The sequence below is a fragment of the Phycodurus eques genome, chromosome 20, assembly GCF_024500275.1.
Source record: "Phycodurus eques isolate BA_2022a chromosome 20, UOR_Pequ_1.1, whole genome shotgun sequence".
Taxonomy (NCBI): domain Eukaryota; kingdom Metazoa; phylum Chordata; class Actinopteri; order Syngnathiformes; family Syngnathidae; genus Phycodurus; species Phycodurus eques.
Genome location: NC_084544.1, coordinates 13,031,929 through 13,054,596, shown reverse-complemented (window position 1 = coordinate 13,054,596; position 22,668 = coordinate 13,031,929). Strand labels below are relative to the sequence as shown.

The 22,668-nt window shown below is 43.6% G+C and overlaps 1 long non-coding RNA gene across 1 annotated transcript; it reads left to right on the top strand.

The window, feature by feature from the left end:
- Positions 1–6,211: 6,211 nt before the first annotated feature.
- Positions 6,212–19,127, top strand: LOC133395496 (uncharacterized). The gene is made up of 3 exons (XR_009767242.1): positions 6,212–6,322; positions 14,028–14,173; positions 18,729–19,127. It is a non-coding gene; the product is annotated as an uncharacterized LOC133395496 (long non-coding RNA).
- The last annotated feature ends 3,541 nt before the right edge of the window (positions 19,128–22,668 follow it).

The following is a 22,668-nucleotide window of genomic DNA, read 5'->3' as shown; positions in this document are numbered from 1 at the left end:
TTCCTTCGTCAAGCCTCCCGGAATGATGGCAAGCTCCGAGTTATTGCCCTCAGTCGAATGGTGACTGTAGAGACGCTATTCTTTGCTCATTAATCCATTGCTCGAGTTGGTCTTCCAACTCGGGCCACCTCACCTTGTTTCCGCAGAAACTCAGCTTCATCTTCTTCTTCTCAAATCTGGTGACTTTATGCGGTGTTATTGGGGACATCTGGAGATCCTGAGATTCCCCCCAGAGCAGGAGATGTTCCCACCACTTTCTCCAGACTGCAAATAACTGTTGCTTGTGTGAAGCTGTCTACTGTTCACTAACACCAATCAGTGCTGAGACTGTAGGTCTGCTGACAGTTTTAAGAAGTGGGCTGGGGAAGACATAAAAATATCTTAATTCATTGAAGTGCTTCCAATACGTGTATGTAGATGTTGGATGTTTTTGTCCAATCATATTTCCGCCTCTATGAGCTGCCAGGTCAATCTAATCTAAACTAAGATCCAGAAATAAATTAAAATATAGCATCAACACTGAGGGAGGCTAGTGAGTTGACTACAAATGGTAATACTGTTGATGGCCGTATGATTAATTTAGGTCAAGCTAGTAAAATCTGAATGAGTAAATTCATTGCTTTTGCCCCAACACACATTACATACTGTACATTAAAAAGTGTAACCAATTGTAAAAATATATTTGAAAATATGCTCTCTCTCATATTGTCATCTATCTTTGACGGTGAAATAACACTTTTTTTTCTGTTGTTCCTAACAGGTTCTGTGTATAATAAAAGAATGGCACATATACAAATGTCTTAACCTCTCTTGCAGGAATAACAATGGATGCTGGACTTGGTCTAGGCCAGCAAGCGGGGGAAATACCATGCTATAAATACATTACAAGTGCTGTGTCTGAGTCTCGGAGAGGTTGGTGGTGACTTGCGGTCCCGGTTTTGAGACTTTCTAAAACCGGTGTCAACTGTAAGCAAAGGAAATAAATGATCTGTGGCTCATGAACAGCACACACATAATCACATACATAAATACAGCTATACTATACACACAGCTGAAATGGATCTCTTAAGATGTGTTTCCTCCTCCCACCAGAATGTTTTGTAATCGCTCCATAGTTATGCTATATTACGCATATTATGTCTGCGGCAGACCAAACTCCTGTTGAACTACACAGAAACATAACAGAGGTGAGGCCAGAGTCAAAACAGGGGCCTGAACTTTCTTAAGTACTCCCACATGTCATGTATTAATGCTACATGCTTGTATGGAAGCATGCCAGCATCGGTCCATGAATGCATAAAGTATGCACTTACTCTGCAGTTATTCAATTTGAGAAAGTTTAATACCTCCCACTGATGTGTTGGACTTGCATCAGATACACTTATATATGCAGGTCACACTTATGGTCTGATATTACAACATGTTGGCCACAGCTGTCACCACTTGTTTCCCAATATCACCCAGGGTGAATTTACATGGCTAACTTAAGGCCATTGAGATCTGTGGCTCTATTTTGTAATTTTTTACCACCAACGTCACTGTTTCATAACATCTCATCATCCCAAAAGTATGCAAAGAAGACGGTAAACACATTGGGTCAGGCCATATTTCCCTCAGGAAGAGTCGAGTGGAATCTCCAAAACTGAACATTTTTAGAAGCACTGACCTACATTTACAAATTTGTTTCATTGCATGTGTCTTGGCTGCCCAGCTTCCAGTTATGTACAGTATATGTCGGCTTTTTTTTTCTTTTTTCCATCCAATCAGATTTCAGCGCCTGTGTTGCCATGTCGATGTAATCTGCCCAGGGCCATCAGAATCCTGAGTGCTGGCATAGGACACATAGTGTCGACCAAAGGCCTGGCTGTTTTTTTTTTTAACCAGATCAGATTTCAGATTCACCACTGCCGACGTAACTCGGTGCCTTGCAGCTAACTAAACACAAGTACAGATAGTGAGTGCAAAGTGGCTAATGTGCAAATTTCTGTTGGAACCGGACAATATTGTATGACTTGACTTTTGACTTGCTTAATCCAAGTAATGGCTTCACTTGACTTTCTTGAAATTTAGTGGGAACTGGCCTTGACTTGCTTAATTTTTGCCACAGGATCTTGGGAGTTATTTGAAACTTAAATGTTAAGACTTACACATATGTGATTTAGTCCCACCTCTGTTCATTACGAAGTGTAAACTGACTGCAGCAGGAGAGGAAAAAGCTAAGGTAGCAGACAAGGTTACTTGCCCGGTTGAGGCCCAACTATTTCGTGTTGTGAGTTATAAATGTGTTTACACCGTACAGATTTATGAACGTTCCTGTTGGGTATAGAAATATAGGTCTCCATGTAGGAAACAGACTTCAAACTTAACTTAAGGTAAAGGGTTAGTTTTTAGTGTATTGGATTTAGTCATGTCTGCATAATATCCTGAAGCCATGGAAAATGTGCAATGTGTGTGTGTGTGCATGTGTAAGTGTGCCGTCTTGGTAGAGACGAAACAAAATTAGTTCAGTTACCATGGTATCAACTGGACAACGGGGGTACACAGTGGGGAAGATTAAGGCTTGTGAGTTGGAGCTGGCTAACAGTATATGATGTTACCGTTCCAGAACATTCCTTGTTTCTTTTCCAGGAAAGTACAGAAAACTTTAAGAGGGATTGAAATGGACAAGCAGAAAGACAGAGAAGGGAGTGGCACGGAAATATTAGTGGTGATATAGTGTATGTCTGGACACAACTGGCAACTGCTCCAGTCGGAACATCTGGGGGCCTCATTAGGTAACAAAAAAAAACAGCCTGGACCTTGAGTGTCTATTATAGTTTAGAGAAATACAAGCACTCCCCTGAAGTGTGGTGATAAGAAGACAATCCTGCAAATGGGATAAGCAAATGACTATATACTGTAGTACATAGTAATATTGCTGCACAGTTTATTTTTAGTTATTTTATCAGCTGCGAGGCTGGGCAAAATGTTGTTTATGGCATTTTAATGATCTTTCAATGTCACAGTTAATGGCTGATGGTGTAGTGCTTCACTCATCTGTCTTCAGTTCTGGCAGCGTGGATTCAGCTCCCACACAATGGTACCTGTACTTAAAACTGAGACTTTCTGTTATTTACAAAGCAATTCTCATTGAACACTATTACATCAGCATAGAACATTGATGGATATCCCAGTTTAGGGGTTATCAGATTTTTTATCAGAATGGATCAAAATGATCCTTTCCCCTTCCAAGATTCATTACGCATCTGTCATGGTCTGTTTTGGTTTGGGTTGTGTTTAGTTTTCCTGTGTTACATGTTTGTCGTGTGCTCATTAGGTTGTCGTGTCCATCTGTTCTCGTCTACTTTGTGTCTACCAATCAGCTCTCTCCAGCCACTCGTGTCTTGTCCAGGTGTTCCTCGTTGTCTCGTCAATTTGTTTGTATTTAGTTCCCTGGTTTCTTTCAGTTCTTGTCGGTTCATTGTCGTTGTCACATGTCTTTGCCATGTCATAGTCGCCAGTTGTCTTTATCATTGTGGTATGTCATTGTCAGGTGTCATTTCCCCTATCTACTCCACGTCTTACTCACAGGTCATAGTTTGTTTCCAGTTTTAGATATTCAAGTGTTTCTTTGTTACTTTGGTTTGGTTGTTATCTGTTGTGGGACTTCGTTCAGTTTTGCTTTATCCAATATCCTTGTTTTCCTTTTTTGAAGATTAAATAATATTATTTTGAGACTCCCGCACTCCTGCCTTGCTTCCCTGCAATTGGATCCACCATGTTCTTGCCTTGTGTTCCTCGCCTTCGCCCTAACCACGTACGTGACAGAATGAACCGACCAGAACAGGACCCAGCGGGAACATGGCGTCACCCTGGACACCACCAAACTGCCTCCCACCGTCCTCAGCCTGCCATCGATACCTACCCTTCTCCAGTAAGTCCTGTCGTTCAGTCTTTTCTGTCCTTTTAATCGGGTCCCCCCACTTGTCCTAGTTATTCACCATGCCCTACTATTTTACATCCACATGTTTCTTTAGATTCAGATTTTTCTGATTGTGAAGATGGCCCCGATTTAGTTAACGTCCTGTCTGTTTCTGACTCTGACACAGACTTCGATTTTTCTGGTTCCTTCCCTAGTTTATCCCGTCCTCGTCAGTTTTTGTCATATCTCCCCGTTTCCAACCCCAGTGAGTCCAAATCCTTTCCCTCGGACCTTTTCTTGAGGACCCGTTTGGCCATCTACCCGGGACCGCCGCGTGGTGGCCAACGGAGGCGCCCAAGTAAAGGTCAAATTTTGCCCCCTCGTTTTTTTCCCCTGTTCACAAGTCACTTAATTTTTCACCTGTTCCCACACGTTGTTCCACGGCTCCAATTAAGTTACGTCTCGTCAAACCTGCCCCCAAGCCACCATGTTCTGTACCAGCCATTTTTCCTAGTTCACCTTCCCGAGACCTTGTGCACTCTGCCACTCCCGTACCCTCTACTCCCAAACCTCAATGGCGGCAGGCTGAGGAAGCGACTGCAGGCCCTGTTCCTGCTCCTAGGCAGCTGCGGCAGGCTCCCGTTCCTGCTTGTCTGCAGCTGCGGCAGGCTCCCGTTCCTGCTTGTCTGCAGCTGCGGCAGGCTCCCGTTCCTGCTCGTCTGCAGCTGCGGCAGGCTCCCGTTCCTGCTCGTCTGCAGCTGCGGCAGGCTCCCGTTCCTGCTCCTCGGCAGCTGCGGCAGGCTCCCGTTCCTGCTCCTCGGCAGCTGCGGCAGGCTCCCGTTCCTGCTCCTCGGCAGCTGCGGCAGGCTCCCGTTCCTGCTCCTCGGCAGCTGCGGCAGGCTCCCGTTCCTGCTCCTCGGCAGCTGCGGCAGGCTCCCGTTCCTGCTCCTCGGCAGCTGCGGCAGGCTCCCGTTCCGGCTCCTCGGCAGCTGCGCCAGGGTCCCGTTCCGGCTCCGGCTGTGCTCGTCCGGCGGCCGCCACTCGTCCCCGCTCGTCAGGTGTCATTTACCCTATCTATTCCACGTCTTACTCACAGGTCATAGTTTGTTTCCAGTTTTAGATATTCAAGTGTTTCTTTGTTACTTTGGTTTGGTTGTTATCTGTTGTGGGACTTTGTTCAGTTTTGCTTTATCCAATATCCTTGTTTTCCTTTTTTGAAGATTAAATATTATTATTTTGAGACTCCCGCACTCCTGCCTTGCCTCCCTGCTTCCCTGCAATTGGGTCCACCATGTTCTTGCCTTCGCCCTAACCACGTACGTGACAGCATCACTGCTCAGACTAAAGGTAAGTATTTGTTTTTTACTGATCAAAATGGCAGTTATATGCAGCTTTGTGGGACCTAACTTTAAAATAACTGCTAAAATAACAGTAATGCTTACAAGTAGCTGTCAAGCATTGTGACATAAGGATAAGGGTGGTAGGCAGCAAATCTCCCAAAGGCGGTACTGTCCCATTTAACAAGAGTTAAACTATTCTTCACTTCAGCAGTAATGCGATAGACAAATAGCAAGCGGCCTGAAACCTGTGTTGATGCTGGTTGTGTTGAGTTTGTATAACAAACTGTATGTAAGAATGGAGAAGAACGGTTGTATTATTGTTATTGTTTTCTGGGTTTTGGACTGTATTGTGTTGAAACTGTGGGCCCTTGAGAAAGACATTTCAACCGTCTGTATGTTCCAATAATAATAACACAATAAAATACCATACCGCATCCCTGTCGATGAAGCTAGATTATTGCAAAGCAGCGAGCCAGTCGACCAATCAAGGCACCTTGGGGATAGATGTTTTTTTCTTTTTTTTAATTGACGTTTGGCCTATAAATATATTTAACAACACATTTTTAATTTGTTTTGCAGGGAAGTGTAACTGGCGTCATTGACATTTGTAGACATCTAAACTATTCTTTTAAAATACTTTACATTGTTGGGCATTCCACTTTCCTCTTCCAGTACACCATAAATTGTCTCCAGCACAAAAGGCCCACTTAAAAAATCCAAGCCTGTAATTTTCTGGTTGATCTCAGGTGACCAAACTGTGGCCAGCAGTAACAGCAGCAGTTTTCCTGTGCATAGAATACAATAACACCCAGCTGCCACCATCATTGTTCCTGCCCTCAGGCCAGTGTTCCGATAATACAAACAGAGTGGGGTCAATCGAGAGATCTCATCTTGATAACGGCAGCTGGACCAGCACATATTCACAGCGTGCACCTTCTTTTTGTTATCAGATTGGAAACGTTCAGCCTTTTCACCTCGCTGCCACTAGCGAGGTCTCAGTGCGCCAAGGCTTGCGGGAAGGGAAACTTCACCTCGCTTCACAGCTGCACTTGAAACAAAGAGCTTCAGACAGCAACTTGAGGTATACAGTAAGTTGAGGCAGAATGGCATTGCATTGTAATAAACCTGGATCACACTGGCTGGTTTAAAATATAGAACTGCAGGCAGGTTCATTTCCTCTGCAGATTTTTAGAAAAGATCTAGCATGTGGCAAAAGTGTTGCTTTTTGTAGGACACATAATAATAATTTAAAGTTCTTTAATAATGTTGAAAGCTCTAAAGTAAATGATCAGATGCCATAATGAAAATTCACTTAATTGTTTCTTCACTATTTAAAACTGTTCGAGGTGTCGTAATTACGTGGCTGTGACATGCTTTTGTCAAAATACCCTAAGGATCAAGAACTAAAGTACACTTTACACAGCATAATTTAAGCCCCCCCGAACCTGATTTGAAGGGGGCAGTCCTGTCTCATGAAATTAGCTGCGGCTCACCCCTCCCACTCTACTGCGGAACTAATGCCAAGTACAACTTTTGTTACCACGACAACTGGGAGAGAAGTAGCCAAGCAGCTTCTACTTGCATAAGTGAAGCCAAGAGTGCCCAGGAAAAAAAAGTATTAAAAAAAATTTTTTTTTTTAAATTAAGGGTGAGAGCAAATACATTTCATTATCATCAGAATCATCTTTATTTTGCCAAGTGAAAATTTTGCGGTACCTGGCTCAGTTGCTTCACACAGCGTTGAAAGAACTGGGAAAGCTATTGAGCAGGCTACACATTCATTTTGCAATTGAATTACTACCCTGTATTAAGATTTTGTGTTGTTGTTGTTGGTTTACCCTAGTGTCCCTCTTGAATCGGATAGGGCACTGTGCCATTTGTCCCGAAAGCAAAATTACTACCGGTTCCGTTTAAGGTCAATTGGGTGAATACAGTCACCATTTAGAAAACGTTATTTGCTTTATGTCACTGGTAAACAAATGACTCATGGACATAGGAATAGTATTTCCAAACCATTCAATCGTAAAGGACTGTTCCCCTCCATCGTTCTAAAGAACTGTGAATTTATCTCAGATACATGTTTCAGATTAGACTCAGTGATGAAAAAGAGGCCAAAACTCCCAAGGTCTGTTTTTCCTCAAAAATCTAATGTTATCAGGAGAGTTCTCTCCGTAAAGACTTTTCCTCTCTGCAAGAGAGCTGACAGTGACTCTGTTTGAATAAACACAAGATCTGGCAAAGAAAGTTTACATGTAATTCAGTAGATTTGATAAATACATGTGAAGTTGATGCGTTTGTGGAAATGGGAATAACACACATCTGGAACCAGGGGATTTATTAAGCGAAGGCATTGGTGTTACTAGTCAGTGTTTAATGCAGTTAGTGTTCATCACTGCATGGTGTTCACTCACTTGGCTGCACTCAGTGTAATACTGTGAGTGTGAAGCCTGCAGAGGCTCTACAAAAGGGGTCATTATCTTCTCATTTGGTGAAAGTGTTGATGCAAATGATTCATATTTTAAAGCTCCATGGCATGGCTGAGAGTAAAGGCATGTTCAGAGTCACAGTGAATTTAAAACTTGGTGAGGGGGAAATGATTGCCAAGAAATCAAGTCATTGTGGACCACAGATATGAATCCCTTGAAATGTCTTACAAGCATCTCACTGAGTTAAACACTGTTAATATCAAATATATCAGAAGCACTTCAGACGCATATTCACTCGCTGAGCATCACAGATGTTGAAATATTTATCTATCATTAGGTCACAATTTATTTTAACTTAATTTAATCAAACCAGTCAATTTTTAAGACGTGTAGACCAATTTATGAATTTTGTAAAGTACGATGACGCATTAGGGTTACAGTACACTGAAAACAAAATAAATATAGAGAAAGCGAGGTGCAGCTCAATAAATTAGAATATTACAGAAAAGTTGATTTGCTGTAGTTCAATAGTTCAATTCAAAAAGTGAAACTCATACAGATTCAATAACCGTGGGAAAATACTTTTCAGAAGTGCTAACATTTACGTCTGTTGCTGTTCCGAAGTGAAGTCGCCAGTGACTGGAGCATGAGCAGATGGGTGAACTTGGCAGTGCGGTTGGAGTGAGTGTTGTGGCTGGAGGAACAGGAAGGCACTGGAGGAGGAAAACATAGAGTAAGTTCAGACACGGGCGGGTAATCGGGGAATTTGTTCTTATGAGCAGGAGTAACGAGTCGGCTGGTGTACCGCGTGGGCGCGAGAATACTCTGGCGCTGGAACAGGCAGGCTTAAGTGCAGACGATGAACGCTGATTGGAACCATGTGCGCAGGTGCCAGGCTTCCCAGGGTGGGCCGCCTAAAAATCCCTGATGAGAGTGTGAAACCATAGCATGCCTTGAAGGGAGACATACCTGTGGCGGAGCTGGTGAGGGAGTTGTGGGCATATTCAACCCACGGGATAAAGGTTCTCCAGGCGGCGGGATTGCGTGAGGCAAGAGCAGACCCCAGATTTTGGTTTGCCCTCTCTGTCTGGCCGTGGGACTGTGGATGGTAGCCTGAAGACAGACTAGACTGGCTGCTGCGCCCACCGCCTTGCAAAACTCCCTCCAGACCTGCAAGTAGAACTGATGAACTATGGGGATTCCGTGGAGTTTGAATACATGAAGGACAAAAGGTTAGCGGTCTCGAAAGCAAAAGGTAACTTGGGAAGGGGTACGTAGTGGACACACTTGGAGAAATGATCTATAATGGTAAGAATAACAGTAATACCTTCAGAGGGGTGTAGACCTGTAACGAAGTCCAAGGCAATGTGGGACCAGGGGCGGCTCGGGATGGGTAAGAGGCGCAGCAGACCAGCTTGGGGCTGATGTGAGGCCTTTCCCCGGGCACAGACTTAGCAGGCTAGGATGAATTGCCGGGTGTCTTTCGCCAGGCTGGACAACCAGAAGTGTTGTTGGGGGAATTGGAGGGTACGGGTGATTCCGGGATGACAGGTGAGTTTGAAGCAGTGACCCCACTGAAGCACCTGAGAGCGGGCAGAATCGGGCACGAAGAGACGGTCTGGAGGTCGGGTCTTAGGGTCAGGTTGGTCTCTCTGAGCCTCCACCTTAACCACTCCTTCGATTTTCCAGACAGCAGCCCAGACAAAACAGGAGGAGGGAAGGATGGGTTCAGGCTCCACAGAGGCGGAGAGGGGTGAATGGAGGCGAGAAAGGGCATTTGGCTTGGTGTTGGGAGACCCAGGTCGAAAAGAGAGACTACAATTAAAGCGGCTAAGGAACATAGCCCAGCGAGGTTGACAGGGGTTCAGCCATTGAGCAGTGTGGAGGTAGGCGAGGTTCTTATGGTCAGTCCAGATAAGGAAAGGGGTCCCGCCCCCCTCCAACCAGTAACTCCATTCCTCCCAGGCCCAAACAATTGCTAGTAACTCGCTCATGTCGTAGTTATGTTCGTCAGGTGACAGGCAACGGGAAAAGAAGGCACAAAGGTGAAGTTTCTGGGTCTTGGGGTCCCTTTGGGAGAGGACTGCTCCAGCTCCAGTGTCCAAGGCATCAACTTCTACCAGGGACTGGATGGAGGGATCAGGGTGTTTCAGGATAGGGGCAGTGGTGAACAGTTCTTTAAAGTGGTTGAAGGCTTGGGAAGCATCAGGCGTCCAATGAAACGGGAAGTTGGTAAAGGTGAGACTGGTGAGGGGAACGGCCACTTTGCTATCGTCGTGAATGAATCTGCGGTAGAAGAGAAACCCAGGAACCGTTGCAGCTCCTTGCGGCTGGAGGGAATGGGCTTGTTGACAACTGCCTGGATTTTACTGGGGCTTGTTTAATTATCCCTTGGCAATGATGTATCTCAGAAAGTGTACAGGAGACAAGTGGAATTCACACTTTTCGAGTTTAACAAAAAGGCAGTTCTCAAAAAGCCGCTGAAGCACTTGGCAGACATGTTGTCGATGTTCTTCCAGTGAGGGGGAGAACATGAGGACGTCATCTAAGTAGATGAATCGGTTAAGCATATCATGGAGGACGTCGTGGATGAATGTTTGTAAAACTGCGGAGGCGTTGGTTAATCCAAAGGGCATGACCAGATATTTGAAATGTCCTAGGAGGGTATTGAAGGCTGTTTTTCACTCATCCCCCTCTTTGATGTGGATGAGGTGATAGGCAGGTCCAACGCAGTGAATATCTGGGCGTCACAGAGGGGTTCAAATGAAGGGTCAATGAGGGGCAGCAGGGCTTTGTTGCTCTTCATGCAGTAGATTAATGACAAAAGCTATCTTAGCTTTATCGGTGGGGTAACTCAGAGGCTGCAGGTCAAAAACTAGCGAGCAGTTTAATAAAAACGGGCCACAGGAACCTAAATCACCAGGGAACGGTTTGAGAGGGGGAACGTGAGGTTTCTTGTAAGGGAGGCGGTTGGATGAGGCAGCGGGTTCGGGAGAAATACTCACGGGGGATTCGGTTCGGCCGGGGTTGCCGTGCAGTGATGAGTGCTGATTGGAACCAGGTGCGCAGGCGAGGAGGTAATTAGTGCTGGAGAGCGATGGGAAAAAAGAGGCAAAAAGCGCCACCCATGCTCCGCAGAGGAACTGCAGGGCACAGATCATGACAATTAGTTGATCATTATAGGTCTGTGTATAATATAAATCTCTGAAGAAAGTCATTGGCTCATGGTCTCACACTGTTGAGTTTAGATTCTGGTGGAAATGTAGGCATTCACCTGGTAAAATTATGACTTTATTCTCCTAACTATTTGCTTTTGGGCTTTTTTCAGTGTGCCTCAATACGCATTTCTACATTTGAGCTTCGTTTTAATTACAAATCCCATTATAAATATATTAAATGGTTTTGTTGTCAAAAATATTTGTACAGTATAGTAAAGTGTTTTCTCTACAGTTGAGTACATTACTGAAGTATAAATAGGGCAAATTAGACAGTAGGAAATATTTTCGCTTTCCTCGAATGTAATCGTATTGCACCAGAATATTCATCACTATCCATCGCATGCCTATTACTCCATTGTCATCTCTTTTTTCATTTCTTTCTTTTACCCATGCAGAGTGTTAGTTTTAGGGTTCTTTTACAGTTCAGTATTGAGCACGGCATGGATACGTTTCAATTTCTTGTTCTTATCAGTGTTGGGTCATGGCGGTATTTCCTGTTTCTAACAAGAGCAGAAGGTGGCACAGGATGAGAGCTACTTCCTTTGCTGGCACACCCAACATGTACCCACTGGATGCATCCACTCGCCTCTGCAGTGAGGGAGTGGATGGTGACAGCTTGCTCGCGTAGTTTTATTTACTGTAATTGCTCAAAGGTCAAACATTGCATGCAGCGAACTAGTGCTTAGCTGAAAGCAGTTCTTTGGCCCTTTTGTTTGACCTGATACTTAACTTTGATCAGTTTGTTACTCCTATCAAGGAGGCTGTTTTTCTCTGTATGGATCTTTACATTATATTTATTTGTTTGCGTGCAACTATCTGTTTACAGTTTTTTGATTTTTCAAACCAAATTGTCATCATGGGTGGGTGTTTTTTTTTTTTTTTTTTTCCCCCCCACAAGGATTTTTTTTTTTTCACAAAATATGAGCGAATATACATACTGTGGAGATCGTAAAAAATATTTAATACCTTTATTGTTTATATTGGTTGACATTTTAAAAAAATTTCTTAACTTAAAATGTTATCTGATTTTTTTTAATGAAATTTACGCATGCCTGTCATGTTTTGCTATGCAATTGTAGCAATTGTAACTTTTGCATTTAAGTAATTACATACTAGGCCTATAGTAGGATAGTACAGTGGTATCTTGATTAACAAATGCCCCAGGTTTTTAGTGAAGATCGATTTTTAGTGATGGTGGATTTCTTTTTTTTTTGGGGGGGGGGGGGTTAATTATTATTTGGGTTGCAAGCCAAAATGAAAGTTACAAGCTAGCTTCAGAAACTCAAGTGAAGTGTAAAAAGGAAGGCTATAGTCTAATCCTATCCCGGTGCGGTGTTATTTTTCTTTATTAAAAACATATAACCCAAAAAAATGTGGTGTTTTGTGGGGGTGGGGACTGGAATGGATTGATGGCATTTTAATTCATTTCAATAGGGAAAATTAATTTGAGTCATAAGCTTGGTCACAGAATGAATTAAGCTTGTAAATCAAAGTACCAACGTGTGTATATTGTATTTCTTAAAACTTATAAAGGGCTGCACAAGAACTCTATGTTGAAGTGTTTACTGTGTATGGATAAATATTAAATCAGGAGGACTGCTGTTTTAGGCTATATACAGGTAGCTGGTCATATTTGCTGTTGGTTATGTTTAACATGATGATTATGTGCGTCGTTTATTTGAGAATAGAGTCGAATACAGGATTATCAAAAATATGTTGTCTGGAATAATAATTCCCACCTAAATTCTTGCTTTTTGTGAAGACATCATAAATCCCTGTGATGCCAAGGGTAGACTAGGTGGGGCTGGTGTGTCACTGTATATTCTCTCTTGCGCTTTTCTTTTTTTAAAACTGTGTATACATGATTCATCCCAGTCTTGGCACACTTGCCCCAAGGGAATTAAACAGAGAAATGGTCGATCTCATCACAGAGAACCTGCAGTTGTCATTCAAATGAATGCAAGCAGCTGTTACCACCAGGGTGGGCTCACCGTATATTTATTAGAAGTGGCTTTCTTGGGGAACCATGATCACTGGGTAAGCTCACAGAATGTATTTGGACCATGGTCGCTTGTGTGCATTTGCGAAATGGCTTGTTTTTTAATCCGCCCATCCTCACCATATTCAGCTACAGTACATCCCATAATGAGTCAATTAGAAATAAAAAAATATATATATATATATTTTTTTTTTTAAATCAGCATTTGCAGTCAGATGTTCAAGCTAACCTACAGTATAATTTAAAATTACTCAGTGCAAATGTTTGTAATATAATTTTATTTGGCTGTAATTGTAATGTATCGGCAAACTTTTTTTTTTTTTTTATCTGAACAGAAAAAAATATTTTTGTTCTTGTTTTTTTATTTTTATTTTGTTTGTTTCATGTTTTTGGTTTGTTAAATAGAATACAATCATTGTCGGGATAGCCAATTTTTTTCTTCATGTATCTAATTGTATTCCAAAACATACATGCCCTTTTCTAATTTAGGGCTCATTGAATCGTGATAATAATTATCAACAATTATTCACGGAGAACTACTGTAATAAGAAATTAATTAACACATTGCAATGTAAGTAAAAAAGGAGGTAATTAAGACATGTAAATGTCTTGATTTTATGTGATTTGGAATTAAATGAAAAACATTTACTGTGTTTGAGTGTTGGTTGTTTAATTGTTTTTGTTGGGTGATGGCACTGTTCGGAACTGTGAGGCAGATGTGCTAACCAGTCACTGACCGTGCCGGCCACTTAAAAATCCCATCCAAAAATTGGAGCATTTGTTCAGTTTATTGCATGGCACAATAGGATTTCACCCTTGTAATTATTCTTTGTTCTTACTTGTACATTTTGTTTGTTTGAATAGCAGGATTTATGTGATTCATGCTGTTGTAAAAAAAAATGTTTACTAGTTGCTGACTATGTATTTCTCCCAATTACAGGCTGCAATGTTGCGGCTGTAATTACTTTCATACAGATGTAACTTGAATGCATTTCAATGTTTACCACCTTGTAACTCAACACTCTGGGACAGTAGTGAACGCTGTCTTTAGCCTGAATGCTGACTCCTATTGGATCGTTTTATTGAGGGGAAGTAATAATTAAATTTTCTTTTTGCTGAAATGTTTTCCTCTCTGTAATTTAGGTTTCGCGAATGGTATGATCGTCGTCTTCATCGTCTGTTCTCACCGCAGAAGTTGCAGACTGGGGACCAATGACAGAACACGCTGCTCGATTTGACCATTGAACAGATGCCACTCACAGACATTTGATGTTTCTGAATGTTGCAAGGTAAAAATCAAATGACCATCCGACTCAAATCAGAGGAGAATCTCTTTTGTTCATTCCCCTTTTAATTGCTTTCAGTTTAATGGTTTAAAAAGTAGCCTTGGAATCAAACATATATATATATATATATATATATATATATATATATATATATATATATATATATATATATATATATATATATATATATATATATATATATATATATATATATATATATATAGAGAGAGAGAGAGAGAGAGAGAGAGAGAGAGAGAGAGAGAGAGAGAGAGAGAGAGAGAGAGAGAGAGAGAGAGAGAGAGAGAGAGAGAGAGAGAGAGAGAGAGAGAGAGAGAGAGAGAGAGAGAGAGAGAGAGAGAGAGAGAGAGAGAGAGAGAGAGAGAGAGAGAGAGAGAGAGAGAGAGAGAGAGAGAGAGAGAGAGAGGAGAGAGAGAGAGAGAGAGAGAGAGAGAGAGAGAGAGAGAGAGAGACTGATTTGGTTTTTCAAACCAAGGAAGAATGAAGTATTTTCTCTCATAATTTTGCACTGGTAATATACATACAGTACAGTGGAACCTGAAGTCAAACACCCTTGAGGTGGTGCAGTTCAGACTGAAAATTCCCATTCTCTATCAGCATATGGGCACCACGTTGAGGTGGCTCTCAGTTAAGGGATTCTGGGCTTGAGTGTCATCTGTGGCGCAAGTCACCTTGGTATTAGTCATTTGTAATTAGTTTTTAATGGTAGGACATTTTCATAATGCAAAAACTAACTGTGGCTCAACTTATTTTTGCACTTATAAGGTTATGAAGAACCTACTCCTGCAGATGGCTCTTCTTATCTTCCACTGTGTATTTGGTTACTTTATTCTTATACAGTGTTCCCTCGCCAATTCGCGCTTCACGTTTTGTGGCTTCAGTGCTTCGCGGGTTTTTCCAAAAAGAATCCTCAAAAAAAATAGGTATCAAAAAATGAAAAAATACAGCCATATCAGCGGAAATACTCATTGTTTCATGTTGATGCACGAGAGAGAAGTTTTTTTTTTAACATGTTGTGTGTTTGTAACAGTTTTTGAGACATCGTTATGGGCCGAAAATGTAATCTTTCTTTCAATTTGATGACGTTGGAACATTTTTCAACCTTTTATGGTACTTTTACATTACTGTAATCAACTGTAAAATATGGCGGGATACATTGGGATCAACCTAGTTCAAATCATTTGTGTTTCTGTCTGCTTTAGCCCTTGTTTGCCAATGAAAAGCACTGAATTGTTTTGTGAGATCAAAAGAATGCAGAGATTGATTTAATTAAATCAATCAATCTTGAACAGGAAATTTGACCTTCATGTTCACATGAACTTGTGTGAGAAACAGGATGCTTTCCTGTTACATTAAGATGGTGCTGGGAGTATTTTCTCACATGTTGGCTTCATTTTCATAACAGGTTTTGGCAAAGATTTGGACATTTATCATGTTTTCAGTGTCACTAAACAATAGCTCCAAAACTGTTGGGATCTTGTAGGTTGTAACCTTTGGAGCGTTTAATATTAATTTTCCCTTCCTTTGTCTTACAAAGGCTTGTCATATTGTGGGAGAAGGAGTTGGAAGACAGAGAGAGGTTGTTGCTGACAGAATAAGCCATTGTGCATCAAGAAAATGGCACTAATTCACTGTGTGAGTGATATTGTGTAAGACTCCCTATCTGTCCCTCTAAGAATGTTCCGCGTGTTGTTAAAGTGTGCACACGCACCCACAGAAAATTCAAAATACTCTCACATTTAGTGCCATACTGTAGATATGTAAGTGGTTCTACAACATAGATTTAAAGAGATTAATTTGTATGTTACACGGAGTTGAGAATTTCCAGCACTTAGCACAAGAGGTTTCTTGGCTCCAACCTATACAGATGGTCTTCTGCACTTCCACGGCCAAAATGAAAATTAATCTTTCTCCTTAATCATAGTTTATTTTTTGTTTTTATTTCCACTCTTTTGCAGAAATGTAATGTAACGGCTATGCTGCCTGTAAAAAGTATGAGACATGATGTAGGAGGAGTGGGCACTTGACAGTGACATCCACTTGAATGAAAGACAAAAGAAGTTTCACTCTGAAAGAGACATTTAATTATCTTCACGCACAGTAGAACTGAAAAAAAGCCTTGGCTTTCAATTGCCTGTGTCTGATGGTGTAACATTTTTCTCGGCAAAAATAAATTACCAAAAATTGGGAAAATATTTCTTTTTTTCCCATGTTAATAAACTTGAATGAAGCCAGCTATGTGAGAGACAGTGGTTACAGTTTTCTTTTCGTGTATATACAATAATTTGACGAATAGATGCACAATGCTACAAACGTTTGATTGAGCTGTCGCCCACACCATTGTAATCATAATAATAATCATAATTTGGGGTGGTGTGGGGATGGAGGAGGTCGGTGATGTATAGTGGGGCCAAAACAGAGGGATTTGCAATAGGAAAGGTGTAGACTTTGCTGAACCCAATTGGGAACAAGTGAAGAAACGAGTGACGTGCTTCCAGGGCTTTAAGCTGGTGAGAATCCTGGCAGTGGTTCTGGACATATTGAAGTCCATTCAGGGCCTTGCGGTGAAGTCCGGACAGGACTCCATTGTCCAGATTTGTTTGGCTCACTTTGACATTGCAAAACACGAGCGAGGCGTACAGTGGCCCATGGGTCAAAAGACCATTTGGCAAATCACGCTATTCTAAAGTTGGACTTACAATTCAGCTGTCAAACTAACTATTCAGCAAAAGCCAGTTTTACGTAAATCTCAAGCTTTCTTTTGTATTCAATGGTCTGTAGTCCATGGTCTGTTGTTTACTATTACTTTAATTCTAATACTTTAAACCTAGAAAAACATTCAAATACAATACCTCGACTGGACCACAAGTGTGGAGCTTTGCTAGAAAGAAATATGAGTGATAAAAGAGATCGAAGTCTTTGCATCTTGAAAAGCAATTGTCGACAGGAGGAATGGACATTTTCCCTCCTCGTCTTTCCAAAACTACATTCTTTCTATGACAGGCTGGAAGTTGGATGCCCACCAAAACCCCATTTGGATGAAATCCCCCCCCCACCCCCCAAAGTGGATGCCGGGGACTCCGCCCCAACTTTGCACGACACTGCCACAAGATGCCACCAGATGGCCACGAAACAAAAATTTTCACATGAGAGAAGGCTTTAGTTTGAGGACATAAAGGCAATGTTGTAACAAATAACGGCGAACCCCCGCCCCCAGCCCAAACATCCATCCATCCATCCATTATCTGAGCCGCTTCTCCTCACTCGGGTCGCGGGAGTGCTGGAGCCTTTCCCAGCTATCATTGGCTAGGAGGCGGTGTACATCCTGAACTGGTTGCCAGCCAATCGCAGGGCACATACAAACAAACAACCATTCACACTCACATTCACACCTACGGGCAATTTAGGGTCCCCAATTCATGCATGTTTTTGGGATGTGAGAGGAAACCGGAGTGCCCGGAGAAAACCCACGCAGGCACGGGGAGAACATGCAAACTCCACACAGGCGGGGCCGGGGATAGAACCCCAGTCCTCAGAACTGTGAGGCTGACGCTCTAACCAGTCGGTCACCGTGCCGCCCCAGCCCAAACAAAAAATACAAATCTGCAAATAGGCAAATTTACGAATGCCAAACCACGAATATGTGGCGGTTCACTTGAATGCCATTAAATTCCCAGCAAATGTGTGTTGGTCACAGTGAGATGTATTCGGGAGGAGGCTGACGGCAGAAAAAAACAGACTGTACTGTATATTGACGGTGTTTTAACAAAGCAGCTCCAAAAGCTGGAGTACACAGGGTAAGGTTAACAGGAAATGTAGGTTCATTTTGTTATTTCTGCTGGCTATTCTCAAACCTTAATACTGTATTTGTGAAAACTCAGTTGCTCGTTAGCTGTTCTAATGTGGGAGCTAATAGTGAGTGTGGTGCTCTCTTCTATTTTCTACAATTCTACAATTTTTGCACATGGACAGATGTAAACAAAAATGAAAAAATAATGTTAAAAAGTAAACATGCACAAACATATCAGCATAGTGGGAGGAATATAGGTGCATTTGTCTGATTTATCCTAATCAAATAAGGGCTACTAGCCAATAAAGCATATCAGATTATGCTGTTTTAATCACAGATGAATAATCAGATAACTACAGAAATCTGATTGTGATCAGATTTTTGTGTTACAATTAGTAACCGTATGGTATTGGACTGGACCCAAAAGCAGACCGAGGTAGAGGAAGTAGATGAGTGGTTTATTTGTTTGTTTATTTGAAAAGAGAGGCACAAAGTGCCTGCACGGTGGAGGCTGGTTAGCACATCTGCCTAACAGTTCTGGGGACCGGGGTTAAAATCCTGGTCCCACCTGTGTCGAGTTTACATGTTCTCCCCGTGCCTGGGTGGCTTTTCTCCAGGCATTTCGGTTCCTCCCACATCCCAAAAACATGCGTGATAGGTTGATTGAAGACTCTAAAATTGCCCATAGCTGTGAATGTGAGTGCAAATGGTTGTTTGTTTCTGTGTTCCCTCCAATTGGCTGGTGACCAGTTCAGGATGTACCCCGCCTCCCGCCCGAAGATAGCAGGGATAGGCTCCAGCAGCCCGCGACCCTAGTGAGGCTAAGCAGTGAAGAAGCTAGATGGATGGATGGGCACAAAGCGCCACCCAAGCTCCAAAGAGGAACTGCAGGATCACACACACAGATCATGAGATTTTGGCTTGCATGTACAGTAAGTGGGCTATATGTGTAATAGTGATTAATTTATGTGGTCTAACCTTTGCAAACACAAAATCTACAAACAGTATTGTCATGATGATGAACACTTAATAATGATTAAAATAGTAATTTTGTCCTGTACCCTAAAACTCTGACACATCATAAAATGTATTGTAATCAATTTGGTTACCTCTTTACAGTCATGTAACCCTTACGAAGTGCACTTTACAATCAGGGAACCCTTATGACATGTTTATAAAATATTTCAAAACAGGTACAGTGGTGTTCTGTTATTGAACTTCTGTGCTCATCATGGATTGTCCATAACAAACACAGTGTTCAGACATAAGGGTGTCCACTTGGCACCAGGACACCCCTAGGCCGCAGTTCGATCATCGACTTCAAGATCTCAATTCCACCGACATGCCTTCGTATGGGGACTCTGGGTTTTTCTATCTCTGGGGTTGAGGTCACCGAGATCTTAAAAAGCTCATTGGTGAAAGGACATCGGGGTGGATGAGATCCGCCCTGAGTTCCTGAAGGCTCTGGATGTTGTGGGGCTGTCTTGGTTGACACGCCTCTGCAACATCGTGTGGACATCGGGGAGAGTGCCTCTGGATTGGCAGACCAGTGGGTGGTCCCCCATTTTAAGAAGAGGGAGCAGAGGGTGTGTTCCAACTATAGAGGGATCACTGTCACGATCGGATGGAGACTGGACCCAAGAGCAGGTGGAGGCTGAGAGGTTGTGATGAACAGTTTATTGAAAGGGATGCGCTGGCGGGTTGTTAAGGCAGAGAATACGTGGCAGGTTTGACGGTGAGGTGGCAGAGATCCACTTGGCGAGGGACACTGAGGATACGCTGAGGACAAAGAAGAACACGAAGGTCAGAATGACGACAAGGAATTGAGGAGGCTTACTTCGAGACTGAGGAGCCGTGGTACCGCTGTAGAAGCTGCAATAGTCAAGCGTGAGTTTCCGGGATCTGGTCAGGCTTTTCTGCAGGTGGTAACGAGGGCTGATTGGTGACAGCTTGCGCGTCCAAGGAAGGTGCTGGAAAGAGAGAGAGGATGAGATGGCGCAAAGTGCGGCCCAGGCTCCAACCGTAGTACTGCAGGATGGCTCTTGACGGTACCCCACTCTTAACGGACGCTTCCCGGCGTCCTCCCAGGCTTCCCCCGGGTGAGCCGCATAAAAGTCTGATAGCATGGAGTCGTCAAGGATAAGCCTCCGGGAAATCCAGGAACACTCCTGGACCATACCCCTCCCAGTCCACCCGGTACTGGTAACCCCTCCCCCTGGGCCTCACATCGAGGATGGAGACAGGCTTAAGCAATGACACGTGAAAGAGCGGGTGAATTTCAAGAGACTGCGGGAGTTGGAGTTGAACGGACGTGGGATTGATTATTTTAGTGATGGGAAACTGAACGATAAAGCGTGGAGTGAGTTTGCAGGATTATGTTTGGAGTTGGAGGTCACGGGAGGAAAACCAAACGGACTGACCCACCTTGTACTCAGGTGCAGGGGAACGACGAAGGCCCGCGAGCCGTTTATTCCTCTCTGCCGATCGAACTAAGGCCGTCCTGACGTCCTTCCACACAGACTTGACCCTTCTCAGGTGATCCCTTACTGCAGGAACCGCCACCGCATGCTCCTGTTCCTTAACTGAGTTTGGAACCTGTAGTAGGTCATGAACCGGTGGCGGAGCTGGTGAGGGAGTTGTGGGTGTATTCGACCCATGGAAAGAATGTGCTCAAGGTAGTGGGGTTGCGTGTGGCAACGCAGCGAAGGGGTGACGCCAGGGATTGATTCGCCTGCTCCGTCTGGCTGTTGGTCTTTGGATGGTACCCTGAAGACAAGCTGGCTGCTGTGCCTACTGCTTTACAAAATTACTTCCAGACCAGGGAGGAGAACTGGGGGCCTCGTTCCAAGATAATGTCGATGGGGATACCGTGGCGTTTGAAAACATGATGAACAAGGAGGTTAACAGTTTCAAAAGCAGAGGGTAACTTGGGAAGGGGTATGTAATGGACATATTTAGAAAAACGATCGACTAGTGAAAATGATGATGTTACCTTCAGAAGGGAGCAGGCCGGTGATGAAGTCTAAAGTGATGTGGGACCAGGGGCGGCCCGGGATGGGTAAGGAGCGCGGCAGACCAGTTCGAGGCAGGTGTGAAGCCTTCCGGTGGGCACAGACGGAGCAGCCTTGGACAAATTCCCGGGTGTCTTTGACCAGACTGGGCCACCAGAAATGTTGAATGAATTGGATTGTGCGGGTGATACCGGGATGACACGTGAGCTTGGAATTGTGGGCCCACTGGAGGACGTCAGAACGTGCAGAATCGGGTATGAAAAGGTCTGGTCTTGGGGTCAGGGGGAGTCTGTTGAGCACGTTTGACAATTTGTTCTATTTTTCATGAGGCAGCACCAACGAAGCAGGAGAAAGGGATGATAGTCTCATGTTCAGCAGGGCTGGAGGGAGAGCAAGAACATGCAGGATAGGGCGTCAGGTTTACTGTTGCGTGATCCAGGTCAGATGGAGAGGCTGAAATTGAATCTGCTTAGGAAGAGGGCCCAGCATGCTTGTCGGGGGGTAAGGGGGAGCTGGTGTATGTAAGGCTGGTGAGGGGAAGTACAACCTTGCTGTACTTGCGGATGAAGCGGCAGTAGAATTTGGAGAATCCGAGGAACCGTAGTTCTTTCCGGGTGGTGGGAGTGGGCCAGTCAATGATTGTTTGGATCTTGGCGGGGTCTGGTTGCAACTGTCCTTTGGCAATGATGTAGCCTAAAAAATGTACGGAGGAGAGGTGGAATTCGCATTTTTCGGGTTTGACATACAGGCGGTTTTCAAGGAGGCACTGGAGGACTTTGCGTACATGACTGCGGTGTTCTTCGGGGGAGCAAGAGAAAATGAGGATGTCATCCACGAACACAAAAACAAACCGGTTTAACTTGTGATCATTTTGCGCTCGAACCGCCCTCTCTCAGTTAATGAAAATTCCCCCAAGCGCAGCGTCATCCTACCCACAAGTATCCTAAATTCAACTGAATAGGCAGCTATGGAACTAGCGCCCTGAGCGAGCGTAAGGAGGCGATGGGTAGCTTCTCTGCCCTGTATGGTGTGATCAATGACCTTTTTGAGTTCGGCGGAAAAATAATACAATTTTGAGTTCGGCGGAAAAATAATCAAATGACTGGAGTACCGGGGAGGAGTTGTGCCATAACGCGATGAACCATTTGGCTGCTTTGCCACGGAGGAGGTTAGGGACAAATGCGACCACCCAGCCTACAACCGTAGTACTGCAGGATGGCTCATGACAATCACACTTCTCAGCCTTTCTGGTAAGGTCTATTCAGGGGTCCTGGAGAGGAGGGTCCATCAGGAAGTCGAATCTCAGATTCACAATGAGCAGTGTGGTTTTTGTCCTGGATGTGAAACTGGACCAGCTTGGCATGGGATGTCACCAACCAGTTTACATGTGTTTTGTGGACTTGGAGAAGGCATTCGACTGTGTCCCTTGGGGAGTCCTGTGGGGAGTGCTCCGGGAGTATGGGTTACAGGACTCCCTGATATGGGCTGTGCAGTCCCTGTACGACCGGTGTCAGAGTTTGCTGGCAATAAGTCAAATTCATTTCAAGTGAGAGTTGGATCTGCCAGGGCTGCCCTTTGTCACTGATTCTGTTCATTAACTATAGACAGAATTTCTACGCGCAGCCGGGGTTTTGAGGGGTCCGGTTTGGTGACATCAGTATCACGTCACTGCTTTTTGC